The 11,040-nt window shown below is 49.1% G+C and overlaps 1 protein-coding gene and 1 non-coding gene across 9 annotated transcripts in view; both read right to left on the bottom strand.

Moving 5' to 3' along the window:
- Window positions 1–147: 147 nt before the first annotated feature.
- Window positions 148–11,040, bottom strand: part of PDE8A (phosphodiesterase 8A) — a 143,645-nt gene continuing 132,752 nt past the window's right edge. For 2 of the 8 annotated variants that reach the window (XM_030013479.2, XM_030013471.2), the window contains 7 exons: window positions 9,589–9,791; window positions 8,401–8,444; window positions 8,038–8,206; window positions 3,785–3,890; window positions 2,649–2,719; window positions 1,084–1,427; window positions 148–900 (listed from right to left, as the gene is read on the bottom strand). The gene's annotated coding sequence lies outside the window, so the exon portion shown is untranslated. Of the gene's footprint in view, window positions 901–1,083; window positions 1,428–1,643; window positions 1,808–2,648; window positions 2,720–3,784; window positions 3,891–8,037; window positions 8,207–8,400; window positions 8,445–9,588; window positions 9,792–11,040 lie in introns of all 8 variants that reach the window. The other 6 variants (XM_030013473.2, XM_030013474.2, XM_030013475.2 and 3 more) reach the window with 6 other exon arrangements.
- On the bottom strand, window positions 2,889–3,019 carry LOC115342358. The gene has a single exon (XR_003923744.1).

Raw genomic sequence — 11,040 nt, 5'->3', positions numbered from 1 at the left:
ATTCCACTGAAATGTCCTTGTTTAGGCTTCATTTCCAGGCACTACACCATCAGGCACTGCCTGTCAAGCAGGCCTGTCTAGCTCTAAACAGCCTCATTCGTGTATGTCAAAGCTACCTGAATTCAATCAAAAGTCATTAACAGAGAATCTTTTCCACAGATTTATTGCACATTCATTACAAAAATCATTGTTTCAAGTTTTCATTCTAGGGAATAGTCAGGAACGGGCAGCGGCCTCTACAATATACAGGGTCTTACAAATAAACACAGCCTAGCAAAACTGAAGAGATTTGATGTAGAATTGCATGCCAAAAGCTTGTCTGTTCTTCCCCAAAGAGCTTAAAAAAAGTCTCCCCAAAATAGGCTTTGCAGCAACCATAAAAACCAGAGTTGAATATGTCATTACAGCAGTGATTAGTACCATCTTCTCTTGGGTATCTATTTGGTTTGCAAGCCTTAAAATAAGACAGGTTTAGCAACACTGAGCTATGTAAGTACAGAGTCATTTCTTGGCCTACCAGGAATTCAGAGATTTCCAGGGCAGAAAGGGTTATTATGGTCACTTTGTCAGACCTCCTGTAAGGCAGGCCAGAGACTTTCAGTTGCTACATCTTGCACTGAGCACAACTCGTGTCCACCAGAAACAGGTGACTCAGCCCGCAACCACTGCCAATGCAGCGGGCAGGAGGTGGCCACGTGAGCCCTGCCGACATTGGCAAGGCCATACCAGAGAACAGCAGCTAAAGCGTACAGCTCCTCTGCCAGGGAACGAAGTGGCGAGAAAGCACCATTCTTCGCTTAAAAATGTGTGCCTTGATACAGGGTCCAACTGCCACCACCCACTGGAACATGTTTTACCTTTATCTGCAAAAAATAGAGCACCACACTCTCGAGTAGACATCTGAAAGAGTAAAACACACGAGTATCAGAGCAGAGGTATGAGGATGTCTGAACCACCCAAGAAAGCCTTTAATGCAGAAAGGCTGCTGGTGACCCCAACGATTCTGATGAAAGCAGATGTTCTGTTGTGAACAGTCCCACTGCTCCCCACCAACAGCTTTCACCTCAAGTGTTTAAACCATACCTGTATCCCGGCGCCAGGATTAGCCATTCACTTCAGATGATACAAGAACCCAATCCAAAATATTTTTCAACTGGTGAACTGCCCTGGGAGTCCCCAGGGTTTCACAACCCCTTCACAGGACTGCTGCAAGGACAGATTTTCTGAGCTAAACGCAAGGTGCCTGGAAACCCTTGGAGTGGGACTCTACGGGTACCAAAGAGCTCCATCACTACGTTGCCAGCCTGATGAATCTGTTGGAGAATGCAGGTCTGATGGCTAAGTATGGAGCAGCCTGCTCAGCAGAATATGACGCAGTCATCATTGCTAGGCATGGTACAGGACAGCTAAGGCAGCAACAGAAATATCTGAAAAAAAAAACCCCCAAATAAACAATAATTGGCTACTAGGTTAAAAACAATATGGGAAATGAGTTTGCATGTTTCTGTTTAATAAAAGCTTCACCTGTCAGCAATAACCCAAGCACTTCCTCCCTTAGGAATCCCAACCCTGTCACTTAATACAGCAAAGGAAAAGGCATGAACAACCTCAATTTTTCAAAATGAGCTGTCACTGTGAATTACCTTTATATAAATCCTTTACAGGGAGGCCACCACTTCCACTACAGGGTCTACTGATCAGACCAGTACAGCACCCAAGCTGGAAGTTCACATCAACCTCATCTTTCTGTATAAGCCCACCAGACAGGGGGAAGTGCAGGACACCTGTGAGACTGTAAGGGCCAAACCTGGAACAGAACTGGAAGCTGTATTTGACAGTAAAAGGGGAGTCTCCTAATGACACTAAAGGGCATTAACAAGCCCAGCATGGTACCCCAAGGCAGAATAACATGAAGCGTATTTAGTTTATCTGGAAACCTAAGTATAGCACTGATCTTGGAGAACTGTGTTGAGCTGTTGATCCGAGAGCTATTTCTTTCCATTGAAGGGTCTCTCAGATGAGGCAAAACCAGTTCTCATTTCTGCCCTGTCTACAGGAATTCAGGCTCACTGCTGAACTAGATCACGTGAAAGGACAACAGTTAAAAACGTCCTTGTCTCTGACAGTGAGTTATGTGCTGCAAGATACATTTTTCCTGGTACCTCTTGGCATTTTTCTTCCTGTTCCTTTCCACTCTGCACATTTACTGGCACACAGCAAAATTCATCCTCCGTGAAGGACAGAAGCTCGTGCCTAAACCTCTGGTATTGGCCATCTGAACCCCACAGGCTGCCCTGATTTGCAGCAGTGATCTACGTATCCCTGCAGAGCTTGCAGCAGCAGCAACTGCCAAAGGATGGGATACCCCCAGGTACACCTCACCCAGCAGCTAACTGGGGACTTTGCCAGGGCTGCCCAAAGGCCCTTGGGCTTAGAAGGAGTCACCCTCAAACCCTTTTAGGGTGAGCAAAAAGGATGACTTTTTCCAATTCCCTTCTGTTCCCTCTTGATTTAAAATAGCAGAACACATTGTTGCCACTGGAGGGCATCACACAAAGCCCTTTCACAAGGCTGCACCCGTTATGAGGACAGGTTTACGGAAACATTCTAAGGTTAAACAGGCAAGTTACGGTTTCCAAACTGGTTACCATAATCCTTCAGCACGTCCAGCGTCCCTCCTCACCCAGTCCTGGAGTCAGGAACAGAGGGACCCACGGGCCTGTGAGCAAAAACACACAGGTGAGACAACGTCAGAAGCGCAAATACAACAACAGGCAACGCAACAGCCCTGAAATATGGTTTATTGTGTTTGATTCAAACCAAACACACCCACCATTTTCTACAGAAACGCCTGACTTTTAACTTGCTCCCTCTAATTGCTATTAAAACCTTGTAGGTAGATGAAGTAGGTCCTGACTTTCACTCACAGGCAGGCCTTGTTCTTCCACCATTTAATTTAGGAGGATAGTATCAGTGGAGTCAATATAATGTCACTGGCTCCACTTTCTTAGTCCTCCAGATGAATCTCTGCAAGAAACCCCTGGGAAGTCTCAGGAACTGACTGTGATCTCACAAAGACGACTGCACAGCCTAACCCAGCCTGCCTTCCTGACCTGGAAGGCAATTCCCTATTCCCACCCTCAGGCTCGGCTGTATCTTTGTAACTGCCCACTTCTGCGTTCCAACAGGAACCAATATGACTCATCAGCAATGCAAAGCAAAGCAGCCCGGGACCATGCAAAGGTGAGGCTCCGCCTCCCATTCAGCTCAGCACCTGGATTCCACTGACTCAGTGCAGAGTCCTGGGACAGCCCAAGACACAACGCTGACTTTTTGTTAAATTTTCTCTCCATTGCTTTTATGCCGGTGTGCTCAATCGCCAGTATATATTGGCACTCAGCCGTCCTGGCCCCAGCTTACTTAAACCTTTTCCAAGCAGGCTTATGTTCTAAGCTTTACTTGTTCTGACGCAAGCAATACCGAGGCCATAAACTGCTTCACAAAAAGGGGCTGCACTCTCTGCCAAAAGGGTGCTTATCCCACACCTGGAGCCGAATAAAAGCGTTTCTCTGCAGACGCAAGGCTGTGGCTTAAACACAGCACCAGAAGGGCTGCAGCAGCGAAGAGCGGGGTCTCAAGCTAATTCACAAAACCCAACCCACCGGCAGCCCCTCCTCACGCAGGGCCGGTCACGCTGCCGCAGCCGCTGCCCAAGCCAAGCCCTGCCTGCAGGCAGCGGGGCCCAGCGGGCACCACCGGGAGCAGGGGGCCGGGCAGCGCTTACCTGCCGCCCCGGGGAAGGGGCTGCGGGAGGAGCGCCTCTTCACCGGCCCCGGCACGGCAACGGCCGCGGGCGCGTCCGGGCGAGACGCACATCACGGCGACAGGTCCTGCAAGGCGGTACACGAGTAACCAAGACGGCCGCGGGCAGGAGGCGGAGAACGCGGCGCACGCCGGGAGAGCGGCGGGCGGCTCCCGCTCCGGGAGCGGGAAGGGCGGGCCTCGGAGGGCGCCCACGGCACAGGGGACCCGCTCTGGCGGGAAGGAGACGAGGCCCGGCCCGGCCCGGCTCCACGGGGCGGCTTGCCCCCCACGCCGCCGGGTCGCTCCGCGGGGTCTTTACGTGACCCGGCAGCTGAGCGAGGGCGAAAACCGCCGTCCCTCGCAGGAGGCCGTTCCCGGGCGCCGCCGCGGCCCGGGGGCGAGCTCCGCCGGCCGCCGCTCTCCCGCCCTCGGGCGGCTTAACCCGCCGCGGGCAGGGCGGAGGAGGCGCTGCGCCGGAGCGGGGGCGCGGGCAGCCCCCCGCCGCCACGAGGGCTCCCCTCCCGCCTCACCTCGTGCGGCCACCATTTCCTGCGGGCGGAGGCGCCGAGCGGAGCCGAGCGCCCGCCCCGCCGCCAGGAGAGGCCGCCCAGCGCCGCTTCCTGCCCGGGCGCGGCGGGGGGCGGGCGGGCATTTGTCGCCGGGCGGGGGCCGGCTCCTTCTTTGCTTGAATAAACATGACCTTACAGCCGGGCGCCGGGCGGGCGCTGCCTTCCCTTCGCCGGCGTGGCCGTGGCGCAGAGCGTGCCGAGACGACTCGTGTTTCACTCCGGGTGGGAGCTCCGTCCGGCAGCCGCTGGCCACGCGTGGCGCGGGGGAGCGCGGCGGCGGCCGCCAGCCCTCCGGCCGCCTGTCCCGGGGGAAATGGTGGCTGCGGAGGCGCCCGGGGACCGGCGGGAGCCGCCGGGACTGCGGCGGAGGCGGCGGCTGGTTCGGGACGGCGCAGAACGCAGCGTTTTGCCGAGGAGTAACTGACCGAGCCCGAGGGCACCACGGAGTGCGCCCTGCCTGACCGTCGGCCGGGCCGCGGAACGGCTTTTTCCAGCGATGGCTCTGGCTGTAGCTCAGCTGTTGCCTCTAGCAGCCCTCTCCCAAACCCCACCATCTTGTGCAACACCTGCTTATCTTGTCCATCTCCTTTCCTTCCGGTAACAAGTGCTTGATCCTGCAGATCTAAGCATGTGAATAACATCCTGCTACCGAGTCGGGCGAGCGATTTCCTTTCCCCCTGCGCCCCGCTCCGGGCATAGCTCCGGCACAGCTGAGTGAGAGCCACCAGCAGCCCCCGGGTTTCCAACAGCCAGGCTGGGGCCACGACAGAACTGCCGAGATAACTTGACCCCTGGGGCAGGCGGTCCACAGCTCGCAAATCCGCCTGTGTGGACCCTCACCATCCAGGCTGGGCTGGGCCAAAAGTAGCGTGCAGAGGCCCTCTGTTTGGAGGTATTTTGCAGCCAGTTGGATACACTCAAGTTTTCTCTCAATCTCTAAATGAAATTCCTTATGTTGCATCTACAGTGTTGGGAAGTATGTGGTCTGGAAACTCCTGGGGCCGCCCCAACACCTCCTGCCCTGTCCTACTCCCATGCTGACCTGAAAGCTGCAGCTATGCTGCTGGAGTAAACGTATTTGTTGTGCCTGTGCGGTTAGATATATTTCACAACCTGTGTAATAAAACGCTGGATGAACACTGAATAGCCTCGCCATTTATAATCTGAGTTGGTAAACATTTCTTCTAGCAAGACTCAGTAGCAGCCCTGCTTGCCTTCACTCCTTTGGTGTGGCTTTTCCTGCCTCCAGGAAAGCACCTGGTGCATTTAGTATGGGCCTAGGCTTTGGGAGAGCTTCAGTATCCTCAGACTAAATCGTTTCATGTCTTACAGGTTGGCCCACCACCAGTCAGGCTGGCCAGCCCAACCTGAAGCCTTATTTGCGTGTTTGCCACCTTCTGCCGTAGTGCATGGTTAGGAGGGCTCAGCTATTCATGAAGCTGCAGCTTGTCTGCGGCTTGGCCTCCTCTGGACCAGCTGCACTCCTGGGTTTCACTGCACTCCTGGTGCCTCAGGGCCTCCCAGGACAGCCAAAGGCAGGAAAAACAGCCATAGGAGGGAAAGCTGGGGAGCGGATGGTTGCTAAGGCTCAGCACAGAGGCAGCTGTCACAGGTAGGGACAAGCTGCTGGGCTTCATTCGTAACTTTTTATTCTTGCACAAGGCGAAGAAATAGCCAGAGGTAAAGAGCAGTAGCCCTAAACCACCTCTGCAGTCTCTGTATTCTGGAGGTAACAAAGCTCTGCTTGGCCTCAGCAAAAGAAAAGCAAATTGCTCATCAGACTCCTCTTCCAAGCAAAGTAAACACTTTGCCTCCTGCCCTTGAAATGGCTTATCAAAGAGCAATATCTCATCAAAGCCTCTTTCAAACCTGAGCTAACTACTGTTTGTGCCATTATTAACTGGAGTCAATTTGGGAAGGGGAGGCAGGGGGCTTTGATTCCTCTGACATGAAAGCTTTAAAGAAGAGAAAGAAGCCATACTATCAACCTGCGATGCCATGGCATACAGATAAAAGCCTAGCTGTCATTTTTGCCTGCAGAGCCTCACCGTGACTTCAGTGGCCTGACTTTGGGGTAGCTCAAACCTGATTTATGAACTGCAGTTTGCCCCCTTGGGTCCCACAGAGCACGACCTTTCCTTCTCTCCAACACCCCACAAAGGCAGGGAGAAAAAGTCACATTGCTTCCCATACATGGAAGCACGTGGCCTACAGTGATGATATATTAAGCCCCAAATTTCTGCGCATACCCAAAGAGATCACTTGTATTGACAAACAGGAAAGGTCACTTAAGAAGCAGTCCGACTTCCTCACAGCCGGTCAGACGTAAAAGAAAACCTTTGTTCCTGGTGGAGAACTTAAAATTTGGCATCATCATTGTTACAACCTGTTCTCTTGCTTTGCATTCCTCTGTCTCTGCATTAATCCCAGAGTTAATATCTGGCTCTTGGAAGAGTTAAATAAGCTGAAAAGTCAAAGGACAGACAGACAAAAATACACATGCATATATAAAGATCTGTTTAAATTAGAAATTTATATTACTTTTTTCTTTTGCTGCACATGGAAAAGCAACCATTGGCTTTTAGGCTGTGTGGTTGCCCTCTTGGTCCCTCAGTGGCTTTCTGCATATTGCTAGTGTATCTTGGCTGACGCTGGGTCAGCTCAGTTGTGAAGCTATGAAGAGCAGGCCTGTGCAGGGGTGGCTCTCTGTGCTTACAGCACTGCTATCAAACTGAAGAAAATCTAAGCTCAGGGAGCAGTTTATCAGAAGAGGCGGGAACAGGTCTGAATTTGCTCAGCCACAGCACTGTGGCATTTCAGGTACAGACTATAATAATGTGACCATGTATTTGCAACCAGTCTCAGGGCAGACTTCCTTCAGAAAGCCAAAATTATCTAAAAGGTGGATCCATGGGTAAAAAATAACACCTAATAGGCAGATTATGAACCGAACTAAGCCAATGAAAGCGAAGTATAACTTCACCAAAATCAGTGCATTGGGAAGGTTTTTTACTTGAAAGTCCTGAGGTGGGGCTACTGGTGGGCAGATGTTTCTCTGTGGGATGCTAACTAGGAAAAAAACCCCAAAAGTCCCTTTTTTCAGACCACCTTCTAGAAACACTGTTGACTCTTGTTACAACAAAAGCAACACAAATACCACTTTGCTAATACATAGGGAGTCAGACTTAAACATGTCACTGATATTTACTTAACAAATATTGTTAGGTACGTACTCTGATGTGGTTCAAAGAACACTTGTTTATTTAAAACAGCTTATTTTAAAACAAGGCTTTTTGTTTTCTTTCTTTTTTTGTTCCTGGCATGAGACAGCAGCTAAAACTTTCTGCTTTCTGACCTTGGCTTGTCAGAGATTTGTCCTAACAGGGGACGGCATATTTGCACTGAGTCTGCCAGCTTGGATTTTCAAGAGCTGGGAGAAGCTGCTCACTTGTAGGGCTTGGTTGTATGGTGAGGAGAATTTCATTTTGCTCTCACGATGTCCTGAAAACTGTCTATTCATGCAATTTCTCCCTAACTATCTCCAAGAGCTGTGTCTGATGTTATGCATGCCATTTCCAGCCCAGTCTCAGTGGGGTGGCTGGGCACCTTGCCTGTTTCTTAGCACTTACATTCATGCTATATCATTGCAGTCTTTCTTACTTACGGTAAACAGCATCTGAAATAGCTGGCACCAGCCACCGCTGGGGACAGGCGCTGGGACTCCATGTGCACACACCGATGGCATTCGGCACTCCCGCAGGTCTCACTGAGGTCAGGACAAAGTGGGGAGGGAGGACAGATTTCTGGCTTCTCGGGAGCTCTGACCAGTATCTCTGTAAAGTGGCAGTGACAAACCATTATGAAAGCACCTGCTTTTTAAATTTTTCTTCCCACTTTTTTTGAAAGTCAGTATGGCTCAACCCAGAGCCCTCAGCAGCAGCCTGGCAGCCTCCAGGACTAGGCCAGGGTTTGCCACAGGGTAGATGCCGACAAGCCACTGTGCTTTCCTGCAACTTGTTTTACTCACCTGTGAAAGGGCTCTGTGGGTCTTCTTGTAAAGCACTTAGGGATCTGTAAATGAAAAATTTCATTTTCTGTAAAGAAAAATATTACACGCAAAGTAACATCTTTGGGGTTTTTTAGGCAAAAAGGGACAGTTCTTTCTGCAGGTGCAAAGCAATATTCCTCACACATCCACACTGCAAATACCAAGGGAATCTCACCAAACATATTCCATTTCATCTTTAGGCTGAAGACAAAGCCATACCTCCTCCTAAGGAAATAGGGAGCTGCAGGATCACTAGGATGACGTCATTCTACTTGGTTATAAAACATGCTGCACACTGAACTTGGCACTCAGCATGCTCAGGTTGAGCTAAGAGCTAATGTAATGAACTGTGGGGAAGGATTTACATCAAATACCACTTTGGAATATTAAAGACAGACAGGACCAACTTTTCACTTGAATAATTACACACTGGCTAAATTCCTCCTTTCATTTCAAAACCAGACAATCACCTTTTTCACTCCTTCTCTAAAACTGTGTGCGTCGCTGTGCTATTTCACTACCTCAAGAGAAACATGTGTGATTAAATGATGAAGTACCTTCTGTTAATTACCATGGGCTGAATGAATCAAGATTAGTTTTAGCTCTAGCAATGACTCTTGCCACTCGAGGGGGGGAGCAAGCAAACCAAGAAAAGAGAGATTCAAATTTCAACAAGTGTCCACAGTTGCTTGTATTTGCTAACATAACCTCAAAGGCAGAGGTGCCTGTGAACACTCCTGAACTTCAATTTGCATGTGGGAGTACAATACAAAAGACCTTGCCTACACATTCACACTGCACACAGTAGCAATGCAGTGCTCACAAGCTGTTTTAGTTAACTATGTTTGTATTCTCCTCCTGCGTCTGGATACCAGTGTAAGCCTTTCAGCCACTACAGGGTATTTTTCCAGGCTCACTTCAACCTGAATCAGAAAAAGAAGATTTTCTTGTGGTAAAAGTTGTTGTAAGCAGCAAGAGTCAGTTTGAAAGGAAGGATTTAGTCCCAGCATTATGGCTATGTGTTTGAGGGAGATCCACAGCCAGTGGAAGTTAAGGGAAGGACTCCTAGCAAATGGAATCAGAAGAAAAATGGAAGACAGAGAAGCTGAGATGGAAAAAGTGGAACATCAGAAGACCAGACTGTTTCCTGGCCTGAGAAAGACTTACTGTTAAACCACAGGCAGGGCTTGAAGGTCCAGGACTTCAAAGGTGTTTAGAAGCGTCAAACCCATTTTGCTTGGTGGCTCTGGGTCCTCTGGCCTCCTCTAACTCAGTTGCCTTTCTTGTTAAAGAGGATGCTAACACATAGCTTTGCAGGGTTTGCAAAGCTAAGTTCACTGAAGTTTATATGGGAAGTGTGGGAGGAGATTCTTAAAGATGTTAAACAAGGGAAAAAGAAACCATGAGACAGTTTGCCTTAGTAGCATTCAAAGCAGGCACTGAGAGAAAGCATTCAGCGGTGTTACAACACAGAAGTCCTTTGCCCACAGAGCCATAGCTTCAGCAGAACAAAAAATAGCTGAAGCACCTGGACATCCCCTTTGTTCTGAACCAGCAATACAGGCTGCACAGGGACATGGTAGTAATTTAAAAGCTCATTTTCTGCATCCAAACATCATGTCAGGATGAAATGCAATCCATCCTGCTATCATTTAACGAGCACCCCTGGGACCACTGTACCTTGGAGGCATGATGTCACACGTCAGCAGAGAGATTATTTGTTTTGAAGCTTGTGAATAGCTCTGAGACTTCATTTCAAAGTGCTCCACGCAGAGTCATGACTCAAACCCTTCTGGTCTCACAGAAGGGTGCAACTGACTACAGTTTCCCTGTGCTGTTTTTGAGCATCATGTAAGGGATTAGTAGATATTTAATTTTATTACCCTTTCGTATCTTTATGTAGGAACGGCTCTGTCAGTGCTTCAATTCCTTCGTGTTCATGACATATCTTAAGTGTTGTATCAATGATGCCTCTACTGAGACAAGCAGAGACAGCCATAGCAAAAAGCACTGCAACAAAAACCGAGGCATTTGTTCCATTTCAGGTAATTTTTAATTTATACATAGCCATTGGGAAAATCGTAGTATGAAAGCCATTGTCAGACCTGTGACAAGGTAGCTGCACACAACACCTGTCTGGTTTCTCTTTTTGCAAGAATAAGAAGTTATTACTCAGAATTTTATACCAATCCCTTGAAGGGACCAAGATATTCATCTAGGGCAATTTGCTGAGAAGCCAACATTTTTTTTACCAGATCATAATAGTTCAGACTCACCTGGAAGCAACTAAAGTGATACCCAGGTTTAGCAGCCGTATTACCCGATTGAAAATATGCAGCATGGAAAATAGAGCCAATCATTCTGAATGGGTAATTTAATACTGAATTGCTGAACCTTATTCAGTTTTAAAACACAAAGCTTTAAGATTAAAACCCTGGAGGTGCATAAAGGACCTCTCCTTCATCATGTCTACATTGGAATTTACTCTTGTATTAGCATTAAAGCAAGAACAAATGAAAAGTGAAGACACCGTATAAGACTGCCAGCCTGTCTGAAATTGGGAATAACTTCAATCATACTCTTTCAGTTTATTCCAGTGTTCTTCCTTCCATGGTGAAG

This window comes from Aquila chrysaetos, chromosome 5 (genome assembly GCF_900496995.4).
Source record: "Aquila chrysaetos chrysaetos chromosome 5, bAquChr1.4, whole genome shotgun sequence".
NCBI classification, from domain to species: domain Eukaryota; kingdom Metazoa; phylum Chordata; class Aves; order Accipitriformes; family Accipitridae; genus Aquila; species Aquila chrysaetos.
Note: the sequence above shows the minus strand (reverse complement) of the source record. Positions and strands in the feature narration are given on the sequence as shown.